The sequence below is a fragment of the Cherax quadricarinatus genome, chromosome 79 (genome assembly GCF_038502225.1).
Source record: "Cherax quadricarinatus isolate ZL_2023a chromosome 79, ASM3850222v1, whole genome shotgun sequence".
Classification (NCBI taxonomy): Eukaryota; Metazoa; Arthropoda; class Malacostraca; order Decapoda; family Parastacidae; genus Cherax; species Cherax quadricarinatus.
The window spans coordinates 16,026,863-16,053,742 of NC_091370.1; the positions used below are offsets into that span (position 1 = coordinate 16,026,863).

Sequence of the window (26,880 nt, forward strand, 5' to 3'; positions counted from 1 at the left end):
GTGTAGCACTGGTCCTCCAGTGTGTAGCGCTGGTCCTCCAGTGTGTAGCACTGGTCCTCCAGTGTGTAGCACTGGTCCTCCAGTGTGTAGCACTGGTCCTCCGCTGGTCCTGTGTGTAGCACTGGTCCTCCAGTGTGTAGCACTGGTCCTCCAGTGTGTAGCACTGGTCCTCCAGTGTGTAGCACTGGTCCTCCAGTGTGTAGCACTGGTCCTCCAGTGGTAGCACTCTCCAGTGTGTAGCACTGGTCCTCCAGTGTGTAGCACTGGTCCTCCAGTGTGTAGCACTGGTCCTCCAGTGTGTAGCACTGGTCCTCCAGTGTGTAGCACTGGTCCTACAGTGTGTAGCACTGGTCCTACAGTGTGTAGCACTGGTCCTCCAGTGTGTAGCACTGGTCCTCCAGTGTGTAGCACTGGTCCTCCAGTGTGTAGCACTGGTCCTCCAGTGTGTAGCGCTGGTTCTCCAGTGTGTAGCACTGGTTCTCCAGTGTGTAGCACTGGTCCTCCAGTGTGTACTGGCTCCAGTGTGTAGCACTGGTCCTCCAGTGTGTAGCACTGGTCCTCCAGTGTGTAGCACTGGTCCTCCAGTGTGTAGCACTGGTCCTCCAGTGTGTAGCGCTGGTCCTCCAGTGTGTAGCACTGGTCCTCCAGTGTGTAGCACTGGTCCTCCAGTGTGTAGCACTGGTCCTCCAGTGTGTAGCACTGGTCCTCCAGTGTGTAGCACTGGTCCTCCAGTGTGTAGCACTGGTCCTCCAGTGTGTAGCGCTGGTCCTCCAGTGTGTAGCACTGGTCCTCCAGTGTGTAGCACTGGTCCTCCAGTGTGTAGCACTGGTCCTCCAGTGTGTAGCACTGGTCCTCCAGTGTGTAGCACTGGTCCTCCAGTGTGTAGCACTGGTCCTAGAGTGTGTGGCAGTGTGTAGCACTGGTCCTCCAGTGTGTAGCACTGGTCCTACAGTGTGTAGCACTGGTCCTACAGTGTGTAGCACTGGTCCTACAGTGTGTAGCACTGGTCCTACAGTGTGTAGCACTGGTCCTACAGTGTGTAGCACTGGTCCTACAGTGTGTAGCACTGGTCCTCCAGTGTGTAGCACTGGTCCTCCAGTGTGTAGCACTGGTCCTCCAGTGTGTAGCACTGGTCCTCCAGTGTGTAGCACTGGTCCTCCAGTGTGTAGCACTGGTCCTACAGTGTGTAGCACTGGTCCTACAGTGTGTAGCACTGGTCCTACAGTGTGTAGCACTGGTCCTACAGTGTGTAGCACTGGTCCTCCAGTGTGTAGCACTGGTCCTCCAGTGTGTAGCACTGGTCCTCCAGTGTGTAGCACTGGTCCTCCAGTGTGTAGCACTGGTCCTCCAGTGTGTAGCACTGGTCCTCCAGTGTGTAGCACTGGTCCTACAGTGTGTAGCACTGGTCCTACAGTGTGTAGCACTGGTCCTCCAGTGTGTAGCGCTGGTCCTCCAGTGTGTAGCACTGGTCCCAGTGTGTAGCGCTGGTCCTCCAGTGTGTAGCACTGGTCCTCCAGTGTGTAGCACTGGTCCACCAGTGTGTAGCACTGGTCCTACAGTGTGTAGCACTGGTCCTCCAGTGTGTAGCACTGGTCCTACAGTGTGTAGCACTGGTCCTCCAGTGTGTAGCACTGGTCCTCCAGTGTGTAGCACTGGTCCTACAGTGTGTAGCACTGGTCCTCCAGTGTGTAGCACTGGTCCTCCAGTGTGTAGCACTGGTCCTACAGTGTGTAGCACTGGTCCTCCAGTGTGTAGCACTGGTCCTACAGTGTGTAGCTCTGGTCCTCAGTGTGTAGCACAGTGTGTAGCCTGGTCCTGCAGTGTGTAGCACTGGTCCTACAGTGTGTAGCACTGGTCCTCCAGTGTGTAGCACTGGTCCTCCAGTGTGTAGCACTGGTCCTCCAGTGTGTAGCACTGGTCCTCCAGTGTGTAGCACTGGTCCTGCAGTGTGTAGCACTGGTCCTCCAGTGTGTAGCACTGGTCCTCCAGTGTGTAGCACTGGTCCTCCAGTGTGTAGCACTGGTCCTCCAGTGTGTAGCACTGGTCCTCCAGTGTGTAGCGCTGGTCCTCCAGTGTGTAGCACTGGTCCTCCAGTGTGTAGCACTGGTCCTCCAGTGTGTAGCACTGGTCCTCCAGTGTGTAGCACTGGTCCTCCAGTGTGTAGCACTGGTCCTCCAGTGTGTAGCACTGGTCCTCCAGTGTGTAGCACTGGTCCTCCAGTGTGTAGCACTGGTCCTCCAGTGTGTAGCACTGGTCCTCCAGTGTGTAGCACTGGTCCTCCAGTGTGTAGCACTGGTCCTCCAGTGTGTAGCGCTGGTCCTCCAGTGTGTAGCACTGGTCCTCCAGTGTGTAGCACTGGTCCTCCAGTGTGTAGCACTGGTCCTCCAGTGTGTAGCACTGGTCCTCCAGTGTGTAGCACTGGCCCTCCAGTGTGTAGCACTGGTCCTACAGTGTGTAGCACTGGTCCTACAGTGTGTAGCTGGTCCTCCAGTGTGTAGCACTGGTCCTCCAGTGTGTAGCACTGGTCCTCCAGTGTGTAGCGCTGGTCCTCCAGTGTGTAGCTGGTCCTCCAGTGTGTAGCCTCCCAGTGTGTAGCACTGGTCCTCCAGTGTGTAGCGCTGGTCCTCCAGTGTGTAGCACTGGTCCTCCAGTGTGTAGCACTGGTCCTCCAGTGTGTAGCACTGGTCCTCCAGTGTGTAGCACTGGTCCTCCAGTGTGTAGCACTGGTCCTCCAGTGTGTAGCACTGGTCCTCCAGTGTGTAGCACCGGTCCTCCAGTGTGTAGCACTGGTCCTCCAGTGTAGCGCTGGTCCTCCAGTGTGTAGTCCTCCAGTGTGTAGCACTGGTCCTCCTGGTCACTCCCAGTGTGTAGCACTGGTCCTCCAGTGTGTAGCACTGGTCCACCAGTGTGTAGCGCTGGTCCACCAGTGTGTAGCACTGGTCCTACAGTGTGTAGCACTGGTCCTACAGTGTGTAGCACTGGTCCTCCAGTGTGTAGCACTGGTCCTCCAGTGTGTAGCACTGGTCCTCCAGTGTGTAGCACTGGTCCTCCAGTGTAGCACTGGTCCTCCAGTGTGTAGCACTGGTCCTCCAGTGTGTAGCACTGGTCCTCCAGTGTGTAGCACTGGTCCTGCAGTGTGTAGCACTGGTCCTCCAGTGTGTAGCACTGGTCCTCCAGTGTAGCGCTGGTCCTCCAGTGTGTAGCACTGGTCCTCCAGTGTGTAGCACTGGTCCTGCAGTGTGTAGCACTGGTCCTCCAGTGTGTAGCACTGGTCCTCCAGTGTGTAGCACTGGTCCTCCAGTGTGTAGCACTGGTCCTCCAGTGTGTAGCACTGGTCCTCCAGTGTAGCGCTGGTCCTCCAGTGTGTAGCACTGGTCCTCCAGTGTGTAGCACTGGTCCTCCAGTGTAGCGCTGGTCCTCCAGTGGTCCTCCAGTGTGTAGCACTGGTCCTCCAGTGTGTAGCACTGGTCCTCCAGTGTAGCACTGGTCCTCCAGTGTAGCACTGGTCCTCCAGTGTGTAGCACTGGTCCTCCAGTGTAGCACTGGTCCTCCAGTGTAGCACTGGTCCTCCAGTGTGTAGCACTGGTCCTCCAGTGTGTAGCACTGGTCCTCCAGTGTGTAGCACTGGTCCTCCAGTGTGTAGCACTGGTCCTCCAGTGTAGCACTGGTCCTCCAGTGTGTAGCACTGGTCCTCCAGTGTGTAGCACTGGTCCTCCAGTGTAGCACTGGTCCTCCAGTGTAGCACTGGTCCTCCAGTGTGTAGCACTGGTCCTCCAGTGTGTAGCACTGGTCCTCCAGTGTAGCACTGGTCCTCCAGTGTAGCACTGGTCCTCCAGTGTGTAGCACTGGTCCTCCAGTGTAGCACTGGTCCTCCAGTGTGTAGCACTGGTCCTCCAGTGTGTAGCACTGGTCCTCCAGTGTAGCACTGGTCCTCCAGTGTAGCACTGGTCCTCCAGTGTGTAGCACTGGTCCTCCAGTGTAGCACTGGTCCTCCAGTGTGTAGCACTGGTCCTCCAGTGTGTAGCACTGGTCCTCCAGTGTAGCGCTGGTCCTCCAGTGTGTAGCACTGGTCCTCCAGTGTGTAGCACTGGTCCTCCAGTGTGTAGCACTGGTCCTCCAGTGTAGCGCTGGTCCTCCAGTGTAGCACTGGTCCTCCAGTGTGTAGCACTGGTCCTCTAGTGTGTAGCACTGGTCCTCCAGTGTGTAGCACTGGTCCTCCAGTGTGTAGCACTGGTCCTCCAGTGTAGCACTGGTCCTCCAGTGTAGCACTGGTCCTCCAGTGTGTAGCACTGGTCCTCCAGTGTGTAGCACTGGTCCTCCAGTGTGTAGCACTGGTCCTCTAGTGTGTAGCACTGGTCCTCCAGTGTGTAGCACTGTGTCCTGGTCCTCCAGTGTAGCACTGGTCCTCCAGTGTAGCACTGGTCCTCCAGTGTAGCACTGGTCCTCCAGTGTGTAGCACTGGTCCTCCAGTGTAGCACTGGTCCTCCAGTGTAGCACTGGTCCTCCAGTGTAGCACTGGTCCTCCAGTGTGTAGCACTGGTCCTCCAGTGTAGCACTGGTCCTCCAGTGTAGCACTGGTCCTCCAGTGTGTAGCACTGGTCCTCCAGTGTAGCACTGGTCCTCCAGTGTAGCACTGGTCCTCCCACTGGTCCTCCAGTGTAGCACTGGTCCTCAGTGTAGCACTGGTCCTCCAGTGTAGCGCTGGTCCTCCAGTGTGTAGCACTGGTCCTCCCGTGTGTAGCACTGGTCCTCCAGTGTAGCACTGGTCCTCCAGTGTAGCACTGGTCCTCCAGTGTGTAGCACTGGTCCTCCAGTGTAGCACTGGTCCTCCAGTGTGTAGCACTGGTCCTCCAGTGTAGCACTGGTCCTCCAGTGTAGCGCTGGTCCTCCAGTGTAGCACTGGTCCTCCAGTGTAGCGATGGTCCTCCAGTGTGTAGCACTGGTCTCTTTTTTTCATTAAACAAGTAGGCGCTGTATAATCCTCCGGGTTTAGCGCTTCCCCCTTGATTATAATAATAATAATAATAATTCATTAAACAAAAAAATTATCATTTATAATGACCTTGACAACTGAATGACCTTGACAACTAAATGACCTTGATAACTAAATGACCTTGACAGCTGAGTGACCATGACAGCTAAATGACCTTGATAACTAAATGACCTTGACAACTGAATGACCTTGACAGCTAAATGACCTTGATAACTAAATGACCTTGACAGCTGAGTGACCATGACAACTAAATGACCTTGATAACTAAATGACCTTGACAACTGAATGACCTTGACAGCTAAATGACCTTGATAACTAAATGACCTTGACAGCTGAGTGACCATGACATCACATCGTGACCTTGACATCACTTCGTGACCTCCACAAATGAGTGACCTTGACGGGTGTTCCAAGCCGTCAATGAACTTCTACCTGCCTGTTGCTTTAAAGGACTGAGTGCTGGGAACTTGTCTGAACCGGTCTTTTGAAGACAAGGCCCAGGGTCAAGGTTCTTACACATTGACCCGGAGAGAGAGATAGAGAGAGAGAGAGAGAGAGAGAGAGAGAGAGAGAGAGAGAGAGAGAGAGAGAGAGAGAGAGAGAGAGAGAGAGAGAGAGAGAGAGAGAGAATGTCTACTTCAACGACCTTCTTCATCTCATCCCAGAATCACATGCATATGCAGACGACTGTACACTGACATTCACTTATCCAAGAGAAGAAATGCCAGCTGCTCTAAGCTACATCAATCACCAGCTGAGAGCTGTATCAGCTTGGGGAAATAGATGGCAAGTAACATTTGCACCTGAGAAAACGCAAATGATGATCGTCTCTAGGCACCACGATGGTAATGCTGGGGCAGTAGTAATGATGAATGGGAGGGTGTTGGCACCTGGAGAAGAAGTTGATATCCTTGGGGTGAAATTTGACTCCAAACTAACCATGAAGAACCATGTTGTAAATCTTGCAAACAAGGCAGCCAGGAAGGTTACAGCACTTCGCCGTATCTCCCATCTGCTTGACAGTAGGGATTGCAAGATCCTGTACGAGGCACAAGTACGCTCACACCTTGAGTATGCTCCACTTTCTTGGTTTGCCTGCCCCCCCTCTCATCTGCGACTGCTTGACAGAGTAGACAACAGAGCAAGACGTCTCATCTCTCGCCTGGACCCATCCTGGATAGATCTGTCATTTCAGCAGAGCCTTCAACATAGGAGGGATGTGGGTGGCCTTACTGTTATGTACAAGGCCAATATTGTCAAAATACCACACTTGGATCCACTTCGAGGACAGCGTGAAACAAGCTTTTATGCCACAAGACGGGCAGAAAGCAGCAACTTCACTCTGGCTGTACCCTTCTCCAGAACATCACTCCATCTGAGATCATACATACCCAGGATGACTCGAGTATGAAACACATTCGTACAGCATAATGATGTCAACGAGATAAAGTCAGTTGATCAAATGAAAATGCTGGCCCACAGATGGCTCCAACTTCATTCTGTTTCCTACTTGTATGTCTCATAACAATAAAAATGCTTCCAAATGAGCTGATGTAGGTAACAGCTCTTAACTTGCCAATAAAGTTAGGAATCCTTAACCTGTAAACAGCTGTCAATAAAGTTAGGGATCCTTAACCTTGTCAAACCCTGTGTAAAAAAAAAAAAAAAAAAAGAGAGAGGGGGGGGGACTTTCAATGGTTGCCTGAATTTCTTTTCATCCATTTTTTAATAACTTGAAAACGCCTCATCTGATCGTCTTCAAACCCTCAATACTGATCTATCTCAGACTGTGTAGGCTTCAATTTACAAAACAATGTATCAGCCGCTTCTCTACTGCTCTTAGTCTCGTACTTAACAAAAGACAAATAAATTGCAGGTTTTTTTTTAAGAAGACACATTCCTATGAGAAAAATATTTTGAGAGAACTTTAAATAGACTAAAACTGAGAAATAAAAACTTAAATATTTAAGCTTCGTGTTTATAAATCAGCGAGTTTAGTCAGCCCTTAAAGGAAAATTTTCGTACGGCTTTATGGTAGAGCCGGTAATTATACTGATAGAGTATATATCACTTCCTGCTAGGTTGTATCATGCGCAGCCACGCACACAAGGTGCCTGTATCATGCGCAGCCACGCACAAAAGGTACCTGTATCATGCGCAGCCACGCACACGAGGTGCCTGTATCATGCGCAGCCACGCACACGAGGTGCCTGTATCATGCGCAGCCACGCACACGAGGTGCCTGTATCATGCGCAGCCACGCACACAAGGTGCCTGTATCATGCGTAGCCACGCACACAAGGTGCCTGTATCATGCGCAGCCACGCACACAAGGTGCCTGTATCATGCACAGCCACGCACACAAGGTGCCTGTATCATGCGCAGCCACGCACACAAGGTGCCTGTATCATGCGCAGCCACGCACACAAGGTGCCTGTATCATGCGCAGCCACGCACACGAGGTGCCTGTATCATGCGCAGCCACGCACACAAGGTGCCTGTATCATGCGTAGCCACGCACACAAGGTGCCTGTATCATGCGCAGCCACGCACACAAGGTGCCTGTATCATGCGTAGCCACGCACACAAGGTGCCTGTATCATGCGCAGCCACGCACACAAGGTGCCTGTATCATGCGTAGCCACGCACACAAGGTGCCTGTATCATGCGCAGCCACGCACACAAGGTGCCTGTATCATGCGCAGCCACGCACACAAGGTGCCTGTATCATGCGCAGCCACGCACACAAGGTACCTGTATCATGCGCAGCCACGCACACAAGGTGCCTGTATCATGCGCAGCGACGCACACAAGGTACCTGTATCATGCGCAGCCACGCACACAAGGTACCTATATCATGCGCAGCCACGCACACGAGGTGCCTGTATCATGCGCAGCCACGCACACAAGGTGCCTGTATCATGCGCAGCCACGCACACGAGGTGCCTGTATCATGCGCAGCCACGCACACAAGGTGCCTGTATCATGCGTAGCCACGCACACAAGGTGCCTGTATCATGCGCAGCCACGCACACAAGGTGCCTGTATCATGCGTAGCCACGCACACAAGGTGCCTGTATCATGCGCAGCCACGCACACAAGGTGCCTGTCTCCTGCGCGGCCACGCAGACAAGGTGCACAGCCACGCACCTGTATCATGCGCAGCCACGCACACAAGGTACCTGTATCATGCGCAGCCACGCACACAAGGTGCCTGTATCATGCGCAGCCACGCACACAAGGTACCTGTATCATGCATAGCCACGCACACAAGGTACCTGTATCATGCGCAGCCACGCACACAAGGTGCCTGTATCATGCGTAGCCACGCACACAAGGTGCCTGTATCATGCGCAGCCACGCATACAAGGTGCCTGTATCATGCACAGCCACGCACACAAGGTGCCTGTATCATGCGCAGCCACGCACACAAGGTGCCTGTATCATGCACAGCCACGCACACAAGGTGCCTGTATCATGCGCAGCCGCACACAAGGTGCCTGTACCATGCGCAGCCACGCACACAAGGTGCCTGTATCATGCGCAGCCACGCACACAAGGTGCCTGTATCATGCACAGCCACGCACACAAGGTGCCTGTATCATGCGCAGCCACGCACACAAGGTGCCTGTATCATGCGCAGCCACGCACACAAGGTGCCTGTATCATGCGCAGCCACGCACACAAGGTACCTGTATCATGCGCAGCCACGCACACAAGGTACCTGTATCATGCGCAGCCACGCACACAAGGTACCTGTATCATGCGCAGCCACGCACACAAGGTACCTGTATCATGTGCAGCCACGCACACAAGGTACCTGTATCATGCGCAGCCACGCACACGAGGTGCCTGCATCATGCGCAGCCACGCACACAAGGTACCTGTATCATGCGCAGCCACGCACACAAGGTGCCTGTATCATGCGCAGCCACACACACGAGGTGCCTGCATCATGCACAGCCACGCACACAAGGTACCTGCATCATGCGCAGCCACGCACACAAGGTACCTGTATCATGCGCAGCCACGCACACGAGGTGCCTGTATCATGCGCAGCCACGCACACGAGGTGCCTGTATCATGCTCAGGTGCCTGTATCATCAGCCACGCACACAGGTAGTATCATGTGCAGCCACGCGCACAAGGTACCTGTATCATGCGCAGCCACGCACACGAGGTGCCTGCATCATGCGCAGCCACGCACACAAGGTACCTGTATCATGCGCAGCCACGCACACAAGGTGCCTGTATCATGCGCAGCCACGCACACAAGGTGCCTGTATCATGCGCAGCCACGCACACAAGGTACCTGTATCATGCACAGCCACGCACACAAGGTACCTGTATCATGCGCAGCCACGCACACAAGGTGCCTGTATCATGCGCAGCCACGCACACAAGGTACCTGTATCATGCGGAGCCACGCACACAAGGTGCCTGTATCATGCGCAGCCACGCACACAAGGTACCTGTATCATGCGCAGCCACGCACACAAGGTACCTGTATCATGCGCAGCCACGCACACAAGGTGCCTGTATCATGCGCAGCCACGCACACAAGGTACCTGTATCATGCGCAGCCACGCACACAAGGTGCCTGTATCATGCGCAGCCACGCACACAAGGTGCCTGTATCATGTGCAGCCACGCACACAAGGTGCCTGTATCATGCGCAGCCACGCACACAAGGTGCCTGTATCATGCGCAGCCACGCACACAAGGTGCCTGTATCATGCGCAGCCACGCACACAAGGTGCCTGTATCATGCGCAGCCACGCACACAAGGTGCCTGTATCATGCGCAGCCACACACACAAGGTGCCTGTATCATGCGCAGCCACGCACACGAGGTGCCTGTATCATGCACAGCCACGCACACAAGGTGCCTGTATCATGCGCAGCCACGCACACAAGGTGCCTGTATCATGCGCAGCCACGCACCCAAGGTGCCTGTATCATGCGCAGCCACGCACACGAGGTGCCTGTATCATGCGCAGCCACGCACACAAGGTACCTGTATCATGCGCAGCCACGCACACAAGGTGCCTGTATCATGCGCAGCCACGCACACAAGGTGCCTGTATCATGCGCAGCCACGCACACAAGGTACCTGTATCATGCGCAGCCACGCACACGAGGTGCCTGTATCATGCGCAGCCACGCACACAAGGTGCCTGTATCATGCGCAGCCACGCACACAAGGTACCTGTATCATGCGCAGCCACGCACACAAGGTACCTGTATCATGCGCAGCCACGCACACAAGGTATCATGCCTGTATCATGCGCAGCCACGCACACAAGGTACCTGTATCATGCGCAGCCACGCACACAAGGTACCTGTATCATGCGCAGCCACGCACACAAGGTACCTGTATCATGCGCAGCCACGCACACAAGGTGCCTGTATCATGCGCAGCCACGCACACGAGTATCGGCTCGCTTTTATCTAGCAAGCTAATGGTCAATCTTGAGTAGAATTTTAAGCTCACCTTCGTAGCAATCGCCTTAAATATATATGTCGTGCCGAATAGGTAAAACTAGTCAATTAGCCGTGACCCACCTCGAGGCCTGGTCACAGACGCGGGAGCGTTGACCCCTGAAATCCTCTCAACACATACGTTTAAACATATATATTTTTAATTTATGTTAATATAAAAATTAGTAATTTTGTACCAAAAGAACCTTAGAAAACTTACCTAACCTTAATATAACAAGCGCAATTTAATTTAGCCTAATTCAACTAAACATATTTTAGATAAGTTTACAATAATTTAATAATAAACGAACACAATGAAATTTATTTTTTTCCTTATGTTCAGAATGATTTTTGCGAAATTATTGCATACACAAATTTTCGATCGTCTTATCCGGCAAGAAAAGCGTTGCTATTTAAGCCAAAATATAACGATTTGCCTAATCGGCACTTATATCTCGAGAAAGCCTCGTCAGATCGGCTTCAAACTTGCAGAGTGGGTGTAATATTTTCCCGTCTAAGGATGAGCAGAGATACTCTTGGGTGTCAGAGATACTCTGAGGATGAGCATAGATACTCTTGGGTGTCAGAGATATTCTGAGGATGAGCAGAGATACTCTTGGGTGTCAGAGATACTCTGAGGATGAGCAGAGATACTCTTGGGTGTCAGAGATATTCTGAGGATGAGCAGAGATACTCTTGGGTGTCAGAGATACTCTGAGGATGAGCAGAGATACTCTTGGGTGTCAGAGATACTCTGAGGATGAGCAGAGATACTCTTGGGTGTCAGAGATACTCTGAGGATGAGCATAGATACTCTTGGGTGTCAGAGATATTCTGAGGATGAGCAAAGGTACTCTTGAGTGTCAGAGATACTCTGAGGATGAGCAGAGATACTCTTGGGTGTCAGAGATACTCTGAGGATGAGCAGAGATACTCTTGGGTGTCAGAGATACTCTTGAGGATGAGCAGAGATACTCTTGGGTGTTAGAGATACTCTGAGGATGAACATAGATACTCTTGGGTGTCAGAGATACTCTTGGGTGTCAGAGATACTCTGAGGATGAGCAGAGATACTCTTGGGTGTTAGAGATACTCTGAGGATGAGCAGAGATACTCTAGGGTGTCAGAGATACTCTGAGGATGAGCAGAGATACTCTTGGGTGTCAGAGATACTCTGAGGATGAGCAGAGATACTCTTGGGTGTTAGAGATACTCTGAGGATGAGCAGAGATACTCCTGGGTGTCAGAGGTACTCTGAGGATGAGCAGAGATACTCTTGGGTGTCAGAGATACTCTGAGGATGAGCAGAGATACTCTTGGGTGTTAAGAGATACTCTGAGGATGAGCAGAGATACTCTTGGGTGTCAGAGATACTCTTAGGATGAGCAGAGATACTCTTGGGTGTCAGAGATACTCTGAGGATGAGCATAGATACTCTTGGGTGTCAGAGATACTCTGAGGATGAGCCGAGATACTCTTGGATATTAAGAGATACTCTAAGGATGAGCAGAGATACTCTTGGGTGTTAAGAGATACTCTTAGGATGAGCAGAGATACTCTTGGGTGTTAAGAGATACTCTGAGGATGAGCATAGATACTCTTGGTTGTCAGAGATACTCTGAGGATGAGCAGAGATACTCTTGGGTGTCAGAGATACTCTGGGGATGAGCATAGATACTCTTGGGTGTCAGAGATATTCTGAGGATGAGCAGAGATACTCTTGAGTGTCAGAGATACTCTGAGGATGAGCAGAAATACTCTTGGGTGTCAAAAATACTCTGAGGATGAGCAGAGATACGCTTGGGTGTCAGAGATACTCTGAGGATGAGCAGAGATACTCTTGGGTGTTAGAGATACTCTGAGGATGAACACAGATACTCTTGGGTGTCAGAGATACTCTTGGGTGTCAGAGATACTCTGAGGATGAGCAGAGATACTCTTGGGTGTTAGAGATGCTCTGAGGATGAGCAGAGATACTCTTGGGTGTCAGAGATACTCTGAGGATGAGCAGAGATACTCTTGGGTGTCAGAGATACTCTGAGGATGAGCAGAGACACTCTTGGGTGTTAAGAGATACTCTGAGGATGAGCAGAGATACTCTTGGGTGTTAGAGATACTCTGAGGATGAGCAGAGATACTCTTGGGTGTCAGAGATACTCAGAGAATGAGCAGAGATACTCTTGGGTGTTAGAGATACTCTGAGGATGAGCAGAGATACTCTTGGGTGTCAGAGATACTCTGAGGATGAGCAGAGATACTCTTGGGTGTAAAGAGATACTCTGAGGATGAGCAGAGATACTCTTGGGTGTTAGAGATACTCCGAGGATGAGCAGAGATACTCTTGGGTGTCAGAGATACTCTTAGGATGAGCAGATACTCTGAGGATGAGCAGAGATACTCTTGGGTGTCAGAGATACTCTGAGGATGAGAGGGAGATACTCTTGGGTATTAAGAGATACTCTAAGGATAAGCCGAGATACTCTTGGGTGTTAAGAGATACTCTTAGGATGAGCAGAGATACTCTTGGGTGTCAGAGATACTCTGAGGATGAGCAGAGATACTCTTGGGTGTTAAGAGATACTCTGAACATGAGCAGATACTCTTGGGTATTAAGAGATACTCTGAGGATGAGCAGAGATACTCTTGGGTGTTAAGGGATACTCTTAGGATGAGCAGAGATACTCTTGGGTGTTAAGAGATACTCTGAGGATGAGCATAAATACTCTTGGGTGTTAGAGATACTCTGAGGATGAGCAGAGAAACTCTTGGGTGTCAGAGATATTCTGAGGATGAGCAGAGATACTCTTAGGTGTCAGAGATACTCTGAGGATGAGCAGAGATACTCTTGGGTGATAAGAGATACTCTGAGGATGAGCAGAGATACTCTTGGGTGTTAAGAGATACTCTGAGGATGAGCAGAGATACTCTTGGGTGTTAAGAGATACTCTGAAGATGAGCAGAGATACTCTTGGGTGTTAAGAGATACTCTGAGGATGAGCAGAGATACTCTTGGGTGTCAGAGATACTCTGAGGATGAGCAGAGATACTCTTGGGTGTCAGAGATACTCTGAGGATGAGCAGAGATACTCTTGGGTGTCAGAGATACTCTGAGGATGAGCAGAGATACTCTTGGGTGTCAGAGATACTCTGAGGATGAGCAGAGATACTCTTGGGTGTCAGAGATACTCTGAGGATGAGCAGAGATACTCTTGGGTGTTAAGAGATACTCTGAGGATGAGTAGAGATACTCTTGGGTGTCAGAGATACTCTGAGGATGAGCAGAGATGCTCTTGGGTGTTAGAGATACTCTTGGGTGTTAGAGATACTCTGAGGATGAGCAGAGATACTCTTGGGTGTTAGAGATACTCTGAGGATGAGCAGAGATACTCTTGGGTGTTAGAGATACTCTGAGGATGAGCAGAGATACTCTTGGGTGTTAAGAGATACTCTGAGGATGAGCAGAGATAATCTTGGGTGTTAGAGATACTCTGAGGATGAGCAGAGATACTCTTGGGTGTCAGAGATACTCTGAGGATGAGCAGAGATACTCTTTGGTGTCAGATATACTCTGAGGATGAGCAGAGATACTCTTGGGTGTCAGAGATACTCTGAGGATGAGTAGAGATACTCTTGGGTGTCAGAGATACTCTGAAGATGAGCAGAGATACTCTTGGGTGTCAGAGATACTCTTGGGTGTCAGAGATACTCTGAGGATGAGCAGAGATACTCTTGGGTGTCAGAGATACTCTGAGGATGAGCAGAGATACTCTTGGGTGTCAGAGATACTCTGAGGATGAGCAGAGATACTCTTGGGTGTCAGAGATACTTTTGGGTGTCAGAGATACTCTGAGGATGAGCAGAGATACTCTTGAGTGTCAGAGATACTCTTGGGTGTCAGAGATACTCTTGGGTGTCAGAGATACTCTGAGGATGAGCAGAGATACTCTTGGGTGTCAGAGATACTCTTGGGTGTCAGAGATACTCTTGGGTGTCAGAGATACTCTTGGGTGTTAGAGATACTCTTGGGTGTCAGAGATACTCTTGGGTGTCAGAGATACTCTTGGGTGTCAGAGATACTCTTGGGTGTCAGAGATACTCTTGGGTGTCAGAGATACTCTTGGGTGTTAGAGATACTCTTGGGTGTCAGAGATACTCTTGGGTGTTAGAGATACTCTTGGGTGTCAGAGATACTCTTGGGTGTCAGAGATACTCTTGGGTGTCAGAGATACTCTTGGGTGTCAGAGATACTCTGAAGATGAGCAGAGATACTCTTGGGTGTCAGAGATACTCTTGGGTGTCAGAGATACTCTGAGGATGAGCAGAGATACTCTTAGGTGTCAGAGATACTCTGAGGATGAGCAGAGATACTCTTGGGTGTCAGAGATACTCTGAGGATGAGCAGAGATACTCTTGGGTGTCAGAGATACTTTTGGGTGTCAGAGATACTCTGAGGATGAGCAGAGATACTCTTGAGTGTCAGAGATACTCTTGGGTGTCAGAGATACTCTTGGGTGTCAGAGATACTCTGAGGATGAGCAGAGATACTCTTGGGTGTCAGAGATACTCTTGGGTGTCAGAGATACTCTTGGGTGTCAGAGATACTCTTGGGTGTTAGAGATACTCTTGGGTGTCAGAGATACTCTTGGGTGTCAGAGATACTCTTGGGTGTCAGAGATACTCTTGGGTGTCAGAGATACTCTTGGGTGTCAGAGATACTCTTGGGTGTTAGAGATACTCTTGGGTGTCAGAGATACTCTTGGGTGTTAGAGATACTCTTGGGTGTCAGAGATACTCTTGGGTGTCAGAGATACTCTTGGGTGTCAGAGATACTCTTGGGTGTTAGAGATACTCTTGGGTGTCAGAGATACTCTTGGGTGTCAGAGATACTCTTGGGTGTCAGAGATACTCTTGGGTGTCAGAGATACTCTTGGGTGTCAGAGATACTCTTGGGTGTCAGAGATACTCTTGGGTGTTAGAGATACTCTTGGGTGTCAGAGATACTCTTGGGTGTTAGAGATACTCTTGGGTGTCAGAGATACTCTTGGGTGTCAGAGATACTCTTGGGTGTCAGAGATACTCTTGGGTGTTAGAGATACTCTTGGGTGTCAGAGATACTCTTGGGTGTCAGAGATACTCTTGGGTGTCAGAGATACTCTTGGGTGTCAGAGATACTCTTGGGTGTCAGAGATACTCTTGGGTGTTAGAGATAGTTAGAAAACTTAAAAAAGAATGTTACTTAATACTTTAAAAATAAGTTGGGATCTCTCTAGCATGAACCAGTAGGCCTACTAGCGTTAGGAAAGAATAACACCTAAGCTAGTAGGCCTACTGAAGCTTTTGAGTCTTAGAAACGTCTGGCACAAGCCAATAGGCCTACTGCAATATTCCACTATTATTTTCTCCGAGCTTGATACAACACAGGCCAACGAGAAGGTAGGCCTAAGGAGGGTTTCTAGCCCAATTAGTGTTTTATTTAAGTCACATGTGCAACACCTGGGAATCTTCGGCAGTGTCAGTCCCTCAGTCTTGATAAAAGGTGTTCAGTCTTTTAGTCTTGACAGGTGTTCAGTCCCTCTCTCTCGATACAAAGTGTTCAGTCTGAAGGAGCACCAGTAACAGCAGCAGTAGCAGCAGCAGCAACAGCAGCAGCAGCAGCAGCAGCAGCAACAGCAGCAACAACAGCAGTAGCAGCAGCAACATCAGCAACAACAGCAGTAGCAGCAGCAACATCAGCAACAACAGCAGTAGCAGCAGCAACATCAGCAACAACAGCAGTAGCAGCAGCAGCAGCAGCAGGGGTAGCAGCAGCAGCAGCAGCAGCAGCAGCAGCAGCAGCAGCAGCAGCAGCAGCAGCAGCAGCAGCAGCAGCAGCAGCAGCAGTAGCAGCAACAACAGCAACAGCAGCAGCAGCAGCAGCAAGCTGGACTTAAGACTATAACAAGTTCTTATAAATTCATATGAACACACAAAAAGTTCTCCTAAAAGGAAGGGAATTGTTAAGTAGTCGTAGCCTCACTAACCAGGGGTGTGGGGCGTACTCCAGCTTCCAGGAGACACTTTCTAAGTAGTTCTCAATTCCTCAAGGGAAGAAGTGTCTTTTAAGAATGCTTATAATTTAATTTCATAGGCAAATAGGCCTACAGTAATGTTCCTGTATCTTTAATATCATTACGTTATTTTTAATTTAGAATGACACAACAGATAAATATAAAAATGCATTAACAGTAAAAAATTACATTAATAATAATAATAATAATAATAATAATAATAATAATAATAATAATACACTATTATTTATAGCAGTAATACTAACAATGATGATAATACCTGTTTTAATTCGAATTAGACACTTGTGCAACACCTGGTATCTTAATTTTCCACAGTCGAGATACTCAAGTGTCTAATTCATCATCCTGTTGGTTTACTGAACTATTTATCTACATTGTATTCGTAATATAAGAAATATAAATTTATTATTATTATTAAGGAATCGCAGGTAATATAAACGGGAACGTAAGTAGTGATCCCGTCTCCATCTGCTATCCTCCACATTCATTATTTATTATCCTTATTACTGTTAGTGTTATCAGCATCATTATATCTCGACAGAGTCCGTGGTATGGATATATTTCAGCAGTGGACTGGCATCAACAAATGAGTACTACTTGCCAAGTAGCACTGAAGGTCAGAGGTGAACCACGTCGGGCAAGATTGCTGAAAATATTTTGCAGTTTTTCTACCTGACAGCGTCAGGCAAGATTGCTGACAATATTTTGCAGTCCTCCTACATGACAGCGTAAGGCAAGATTACTCCTGAAGCCTTTTTACCTGACATCTTCGAAGGTTTGTGGACAAGCTAAACTGAAGGATGAGAGAGTACCTCTCCCCCCCCCCTCTCTCTCTCTCTCTCCCTCTCCTACACACCCATCTCTTCCTCCTTCCTTCCACCTCTCTCTCGTTAGTGCTCACTCCATCACTCTTCTATGTCCTCCACTCCCTCCTGCCTCCACAATCACTCCATCGTTACCTGCCCCTCCCTCCCCACACACTGGCCTCCAAGAATGCCCAACGACATTAACATATATTTTTAATATTTTTTGTATACAGTTGAATGACAGATGGTCGATGCAGGCTACCAGCTGGTGGGCGAGTGTTTATGTGGACGGTCGAGAAAGAGAGAGAAAGAAAAGGCAGACTGAGTGCATGTGTTGCTTGGTTCACCTTAGACGGTAACACCGACATGGTCCTCTTGCTTCCAGGCACACCCTTCGCTTCCAGGAACACGTCAACCTTTTCTAAATTGCTTCGTACTGGACGATTTCCTCTCCTAGAAAACGCTCTCTTTCTCATCACCGTATTTAACCCCCATGCGATGTATTGGTTACACCAGTGCTTGCTCAATCCCTCTCAGCGTTGCCTTACATGCTAAGGTAATACACTTCACGGGTCGCTTGTCAAGCGGTTTGCTTCGTTTTTAGCTCTTGGTAAACTGGGCATGTCTTCTTGACTCGCGTCCCCACCATACTAATGAGGTTATTCACTCTCGACTAGTTTTTTTTTGATATCCGATGCACTTACATGCTTGTGCCAGTCGACTAGGTGTATTAGCAGACTCCTTGCCTTAGCGTCTTTAAAAAGTATGAACGACATGAAAATCATTAAGGACGTATGTCATCTGTGCACCACTAGTCAAAATACCTAAATCCATAGAATAGGGAATAAAACAAACTCTCAGCTTAAATACACTGAGAGACATACACCTCTTGGTGAATATAACATTGTACTTTAGTAATTCTTAGAAAACAGACTATAGCAGGAAGAATTCCTTTCGTTAGTCTCGCTCTCGTAATCTTATTGTACTTTAGTCTATCCCATAAGTCGATCCATTGTGTTATTAAGACTTCAGATTAATCCTTTACAATGAAATCAAAATACCATAAACAATGTGAAGCTTCATCACTTCTATATGATCTAAGGTCGTTTACATGCATGTATTACAAGGCATGACAGCAGTGAATTAAGCGAGTACAGGCAGGTACAGTGTCCCTGTCACCATTCGTGGATGGATGATCGAACCTCCACTCTTCCTTACGTTCAATGACCCACGAGCGTTTGAGACTGCTTCAATGTATAAATATAATGATATCATTCACTTCCTTCTGAATATACGGTGTGAAGTGATGCACTATATTTTCACCTGATCTCTTATAAATGATACTGAATCCTTGTCCGGCTCTGCCTGAACTCTTGTCCGAGCCTGGTTCACGTTTTCGGGCTATGGTGCAGGATTTGTTAGTGCTTTCAAAGCATTGTTTGAGTTTTGCTAGTGCTTTCTAAGTACTATTCGGGCTATGGAATCCACACTAAAGTTCCTCACATGTTCTCGAAGTCAGACATAGTCCTACTTATAAATACACGGGTCACAACCTTCCCCACAAGACTGAACGGTGCGGCGTGACCTTGAACTGAGAGCCATAAGTCAAAAGCTACGTGACGTTGTAAGTTAAATCTTATCACCAGTCCTATCTGGCCATTGTTTACTCCTCTTATATGACTGTTCTTGCACTTACGGTCCTCTGGAAAAAATATTCAAACATACATTTCTCGTGGACATACACAGGATATATTCCGTACACCGAGAGTAATACACAGAGAGGAGCTTACGACGTATATATGCTGAGAGTATAATTTAATTCCGATTAAAAGGAATAATGTATTCTTGTCCGGCGGTGAAGAGGCTACGCGCAGCCTTAATGACTCCCGTGTAGTCTATAGGTTACAAACCTCCCTCCCCTTAATCATTAACCGTAGGCACAATGGAGTGCAGCGTCCGTGTCATGACCTCCGCTTATTAGTGCCATCTGACACCACTCGGGTTAAGCTTGTAGGAGGTCATACAGTGCTTGGGGAACGGGAGGTAGTCAGGCTTGATTCCAAGACAATGGAGGATATCTCTTACTACCTTGATTCAAGAGATCTTCACCGGGATTAAGGTACGACCCTTGTAAGGTCATGACCTCACAGATTCAACTACTGGTGTCAGACTACAGCTCCTGAGCCCAAGGAGTTTCATAAATGCATTGTTGTGTATCTTTTGTCTTCTTGACCCCTGTCTTCCTGACCCGTCTTCTTGACTCCTATCTTCCTGACTACCTGTATTCCTGACCCGCTGTCTTCCTGACCCGTTGTCTTCATGGGAGGGGCAGCAGTCGCCCCATACCCATCCTGTGGGTGGTAGTCGCCCAATACCCATGATGCGGGTGGTAATCAAATGTTTACCACGTACAATAATACCGAACTAGTTACAAGAATAAAGAATAGTCACATGACCATTACAATAGTCCTAAGACTCACTGGTTTAAGGTGTCTGTAAGACCCACTGCTTCAAGGGACCTACTAAGACCCACTGGTTCAAGGGACCTACTAAGACCCACTAGTTCAAGGGACCTACTAAGACCCACTAGTTCAAGGGACCTACTTAGACCCTCTAGTTCAAGGGACCTACTAAGACCCACTAGTTCAAGGGACCTACTAAGACCCACTAGTTCAAGGGACCTACTAAGACCCACTAGTTCAAGGGACCTACTAAGACCCACTAGTTCAAAGGACCTACTTAGACCCTCTAGTTCAAGGGACCTACTAAGACCCACTAGACCCACTACTTCAAGGGACCTACTAAGACCCACTAGTTCAAGGGACCTACTAAGACCCCTACTAAGACCCACTAGTTCAAGGGACCCACTACCATACTAAGACCCACTACTTCAAAGGGCATACTAAGACCCACTACTTCAAGGGACCTACTAAGAGGCCCACTACTTCGAGGGACCTACTAAGACCCACTACTTCAAGGGACCTACTAAGACCCACTACTTCAAGGAACATACTAAGACCCACTGCTTCAAGGGACCTACTAAGACCCACTACTTCAAGGGACCTACTAAGACCCACTAGTTCAAGGGACCTACTTAGACCCTCTAGTTCAAGGGACCTACTAAGACCCACTAGTTCAAGGGACCTACTAAGACCCACTACTTCAAAGGGCATACTAAGACCCACTACTTCAAAGGGCATACTAAGACCCACTACTTCAAGGGACCTACTAAGACCCACTAGTTCAAGGGACGTACTAAGGCCCACTACTTCAAGGGACCTACTAAGACCCACTACTTCAAGGGACCTACTAAGACCAACTACTTCAAGGGACTTCAAAGGGCATACTAAGACCCTACTAGTTCAAGGGACCTACTAAGGCCCACTACTTCAAGGGACCTACTAAGACCCACTACTTCAAGGAACATACTAAGACCCACTGGTTCAAGGGACATACTAAGACCAACTAGTTCAAGGGACCTACTAAGACCCACTAGTTCAAGGGACCTACTAAGACCCACTAGTTCAAGGGGACCCACCTACATACTAAGACCCTACTAGTTCAAGGGACCTACTAAGACCCACTAGTTCAAGGGACCTACTAAGACCCACTAGTTCAAGTTCAAGGGACCTACTAAGACCCACTAGTTCAAGGGACCTACTAAGACCCACTAGTTCAAGGGGCCTACTAAGACCCACTAGTTCAAGGGACCTACTAAGACCCACTTCTTCAAGGGACCTACTAAGACCCACTAGTTCAAGGGACCTACTAAGACCCACTACTTCAAAGGACCTACTAAGACCCACTAGTTCAAGGGACCTAATAAGACCCACTAGTTCAAGGGACCTACTAAGACCCACTAGTTCAAGGGACCTACTAAGGCCCACTACTTCAAGGGACCTACTAAGACCCACTAGTTCAAGGGACCTACTAAGACCCACTAGTTCAAGGGACCTACTAAGACCCACTAGTTCAAGGGACCTACTAAGACCCACTACTTCAAAGGGCATACTAAGACCCACTACTTCAAAGGGCATACTAAGACCCACTACTTCAAGGGACCTACTAAGACCCACTAGTTCAAGGGACCTACTAAGGCCCACTACTTCAAGGGACCTACTAAGACCCACTACTTCAAGGGACCTACTAAGACCAACTACTTCAAGGAACATACTAAGACCCACTGGCTCAAGGGACATACTAAGACCCACTAGTTCAAGGGACCTACTAAGACCCACTAGTTCAAGGGACCTACTACGACCCACTACTTCAAGGGACCTACTAAGACCCACTACTTCAAGGGACCTACTAAGACCCACTAGTTCAAGGGACCTACTAAGACCCACTAGTTTAAGGGACCTACTAAGACCCACTAGTTCAAGGGACTTACTAAGACCCACTACTTCAAGGGACCTACTAAGACCCACTACTTCAAGGGACCTACTAAGACCCACTAGTTCAAGGGACCTACTAAGACCCACTACTTCAAGGGACCTACTAAGACCCACTACTTCAAGGGACCTACGAAGACCCACTTCTTCAAGGGACACACTAAGACCCACTACTTCAAGGGACCTACTAAGACCCACTAGGTCAAGGGACATACTAAGACCCACTAGTTCAAGGGACCTACTAAGACCCACTAGTTCAAGGGACCTACTAAGACCCACTACTTCAAGGGACCTACTAAGACCCACTAGTTCAAGGGACCTACTAAGACCCACTAGTTCAAGGGACCTTCTAAGACCCACTAGTTCAAGGGACCTACTAAGACCCACTACTTCAAAGGGCATACTAAGACCCACTACTTCAAAGGGCATACTAAGACCCACTACTTCAAGGGACCTACTAAGACCCACTAGTTCAAGGGACCTACTAAGGCCCACTACTTCGAGGGACCTACTAAGACCCACTACTTCAAGGGACCTACTAAGACCCACTACTTCAAGGAACATACTAAGACCCACTGCTTCAAGGGACCTACTAAGACCCACTACTTCAAGGGACCTACTAAGACCCACTAGTTCAAGGGACCTACTAAGACCCACTAGTTCAAGGGACCTACTAAGACCCACTAGTTCAAGGGACCTACTAAGACCCACTACTTCAAAGGGCATACTAAGACCCACTACTTCAAAGGGCATACTAAGACCCACTACTTCAAGGGACCTACTAAGACCCACTAGTTCAAGGGACCTACTAAGGCCCACTACTTCAAGGGACCTACTAAGACCCACTACTTCAAGGAACATACTAAGACCCACTGGTTCAAGGGACATACTAAGACCAACTAGTTCAAGGGACCTACTAAGACCCACTAGTTCAAGGGACCTACTAAGACCCACTACTTCAAGGGACCTACTAAGACCCACTACTTCAAGGAACATACTAAGACCCACTGCTTCAAGGGACCTACTAAGACCCACTGGTTCAAGGGGCCTACTAAGACCCACTAGTTCAAGGGACCTACTAAGACCCACTAGTTCAAGGGACCTACTTAGACCCTCTAGTTCAAGGGACCTACTAAGACCCACTAGTTCAAGGGACCTACTAAGACCCACTAGTTCAAGGGGTCTACTAAGACCCACTAGTTCAAGGGACCTACTAAGACCCACTTCTTCAAGGGACCTACTAAGACCCACTAGTTCAAGGGACCTACTAAGACCCACTACTTCAAAGGACCTACTAAGACCCACTAGTTCAAGGGACCTAATAAGACCCACTAGTTCAAGGGACCTACTAAGACCCACTAGTTCAAGGGACCTACTAAGGCCCACTACTTCAAGGGACCTACTAAGACCCACTAGTTCAAGGGACCTACTAAGACCCACTAGTTCAAGGGACCTACTAAGACCCACTAGTTCAAGGGACCTACTAAGACCCACTACTTCAAAGGGCATACTAAGACCCACTACTTCAAAGGGCATACTAAGACCCACTACTTCAAGGGACCTACTAAGACCCACTAGTTCAAGGGACCTACTAAGGCCCACTACTTCAAGGGACCTACTAAGACCCACTACTTCAAGGGACCTACTAAGACCAACTACTTCAAGGAACATACTAAGACCCACTGGCTCAAGGGACATACTAAGACCCACTAGTTCAAGGGACCTACTAAGACCCACTAGTTCAAGGGACCTACTACGACCCACTACTTCAAGGGACCTACTAAGACCCACTACTTCAAGGGACCTACTAAGACCCACTAGTTCAAGGGACCTACTAAGACCCACTAGTTTAAGGGACCTACTAAGACCCACTAGTTCAAGGGACTTACTAAGACCCACTACTTCAAGGGACCTACTAAGACCCACTACTTCAAGGGACCTACTAAGACCCACTAGTTCAAGGGACCTACTAAGACCCACTACTTCAAGGGACCTACTAAGACCCACTACTTCAAGGGACCTACGAAGACCCACTTCTTCAAGGGACACACTAAGACCCACTACTTCAAGGGACCTACTAAGACCCACTAGGTCAAGGGACATACTAAGACACTATTAAGAAAATTACAAAGGATACAAAACTCTCGGGATTAATAACAAATTTACTATTCCCAAAGGGATAGCAAATAGTAGGAAGGAAATCGTCCAGCGTGGCGATTCCAAATGTCGAAACGTTTCCTTTAAGGACCAAACTGGACGTATGTGCTTTTTTTCCATGTAAAATGGTTAATATTTATTTATAAAAGGCAGAGCTTGGCTGTTTGATAAGATGTTTTGGATAATAATTGTGAATGAGCATTTGTGGGGCAGTTTTAGGATATTTGGATGGAAATTTGGGCAATAATCATGAAGTATGTAGATTTTTCTTGAACATTTGAGGAAGTTGTATAAACTGTCTTTTTTTTTTTTTTTTTTTTTTTTTTTTTTTAAGTAATAATGCAGGAGGTGAAACAAATTCTGCCGATAAAAGTTTACAATTAAATTAAGTGTAACAAAGTTGCTGGTGACAAGTTTACATTCAGTCCAGTGTACCTAAGATGTTGGTGACAAAGTTTACATTTAGTTAGAGCTACAAGACTTGGTGGTGCTAACTCCAGACGTATTAGTAACCCAGCCGACTCCAGGAGCCAGTAACATCCAATAGTCTACTGATTTTACTAAACGAGGCACAAGGACATAAGGAGGAACACTGCAGGAGACCTACTGGCCCACACTAGGTAGGTCTTTCTCAAACCCAAACCTACTAACAAAAACATATGCCCAAGGAATAAGCTTTGATGGAGCTGAACTCTTCTCCAGGCTCAGGGACTGACAACCCCAAATACTGTTTCTTCAAGGGTGATGAACTGATTACATCTTCATATCATTACTATTGCTCCCTTTGTATTTGACTGAAGAAGCCTACTGTATAGGCGAAACGTTTCATCAATTAAGATACCCAACTGTTGTACATGTGTCTTAATCATCTTGGTATTGTATACCATTTTCAACAATTCTTTCCGTATTATTGTCCTCAAATTGCTGGAGGAGAGTTGTAAAGGTCTCCTTGAGAGTATACGCTCTTGCAAGGCGCCCACTCATTCATGCGAGGCTGGAGTAACCTTGAACTTGCAAGTTTCAAACTCTCCTTAATCTCTGCCTACCTCAGCTGCCTGCAACTCCTGGCCCAGCATCTGCTTGAATAACTGACTCGTATTGGCTAGCTCCTTGTTGCCTGCCTGCCTGTCAGTAAGCCAACCAGCCTGCCTGCCTGCCTGTCTGTCAGTAAGCCAACCAGCCTGCCTGTCAGTAAGCCAAACAGCCTGTCTGCCTGTCAGTAAGCCAACCAGCCTTTCTGCCTGCCTGTCAGTAAGCCAACCAGCCTTTCTGCCTGCCTGTCAGTAAGCCAACCAGCCTTTCTGCCTGCCTGTCAGTAAGCCAATCAACCAGCTTGCTTGTTAGTAAGCCAACCAGCCTGCCTGCCTGTCAGTAAGCCAACCAACCAGCCTGCTTGTCCGTAGCCAATCGACCATCCTGCCTGCCTGTCAGTAAGCCAACCAGCCTGCCCGCTTGCCTGTCAGTAAGCCAACCAGCCTGCCCGCCTGCCTGTCAGTAAGCCAACCAGCCTGTCTGCCTGTCAGTAAACCAACCAGCCTGTCTGCCTGTCAGTAAGCCAACCATCCTCCCTGCCTGCCTGTCAGAAGTCAATCAACCAGCCTGCTTGTCTGTCAGTAAGCCAATCAGCCTGCCAACTTGACTGCCTACCAACCTACCTCTCTGCATGTCTGTCTGCCTAGCTTGCTAGCCATCCGCGATAACGATACTATGGACAACGATACCAGGATAACGATAAAAGGACGAGATAGGATATCTCTCATCCAGAAAGATAACTTTGGAGGGAGGTGCCAGTACTAGTGATGGTACGTTATCTAAATTGTTGACAATACCGATACTTAATTTTAGGACGTCACCCATCCATACCGATACCTTGACACCCCAAGCTAGGAACCCTAGGGATAACGGTGCCGGGAAGTGCTAGGATTCTCCTCACAACCCGCAGAGTCATTCCCACCTGTAACTGTACACAGACGTGGCTAGCGTTTACATTATAAGTTTGAACTTTGTTACTTGACGCAGTTTGAAGTGTGTCTCACAAGTCTGATGTTTATACAAGCGCATATTTCTCAAGTTTGTTTATTCAAGTATGTATCTTTTGGGTCTTGAAGTCTATACACATAGGTATCTCTGAAAATATAAATTCTTTACTGAAATAGTTACTGCAGTTTCAGAAATCTTTGGGGCAGGTACTACTTCTACAGGAGTAACAGGGGGCAAACAGGTACTACTACAACAGTAAAAAGGGGGCAAACAGATACTACTACTGCAACAGTAACATAACATGTACTACTGCTGCAGGAGTAACAATACATGATACACACTACTGCAGCAGTAACATAATACGTACTACTGCTGCAGCAGTAACATAATATGTACTACTGCTGCAGCAGTAACATAATATGTACTACTGCTGCAGCAGTAACATAATATGTACTACTGCTGCAGCAGTAACATAATACGTACTACTGCTGCAGCAGTAACATAATATGTACTACTGCTGCAGCAGTAACATAATATGTACTACTGCTGCAGCAGTAACATAATATGTACTACTGCTGCAGCAGTAACAATACATGACAAGCACTACTGCAGCAGTAACACTCCACCAGGAACACTAAACAGCGAGGATGGCTACTGACCTGGAGGTGCCGGGATCTAGGAGCGACGGGAAAGAAGCCCCAACTATCACAGCAGACACGGGGTGAGGCGCTGAGGTGCGTGCAGGGATAGACGTGGACACTAACTGACCCTCTGATACAAAGGTCCGCCTTTACTTCACCTAGCCTAGCCTAGCCAGGATGGCCCTCTACCCCGCTTCCATTTCTCTACTCCTAAACCTTTTTTACCCTATCTCTTCCACATTACTACCATTTTTACCCCCATTTCTCCCTTGTTAAAGGTCCGGAGATGGTAATTTTGCACTTATTTAGATTTTATCCCATTTCGAAAACTCCATCGGTGGGAAAAAATGGAAATTTATGATCG

At 48.4% G+C, this 26,880-nt stretch overlaps 1 protein-coding gene across 1 annotated transcript in view; it reads right to left on the reverse strand.

Annotated features, from left to right (window-relative positions):
- The window catches only part of Cht10 (Chitinase 10), a 230,269-nt gene extending 203,593 nt beyond the window's left edge, over positions 1-26,676 (reverse strand). The window contains exon 1 of the mRNA XM_070101974.1: positions 26,535-26,676. The gene's annotated coding sequence lies outside the window, so the exon portion shown is untranslated. The remainder of the gene's footprint in view (positions 1-26,534) is intronic.
- Positions 26,677-26,880: the final 204 nt, after the last annotated feature.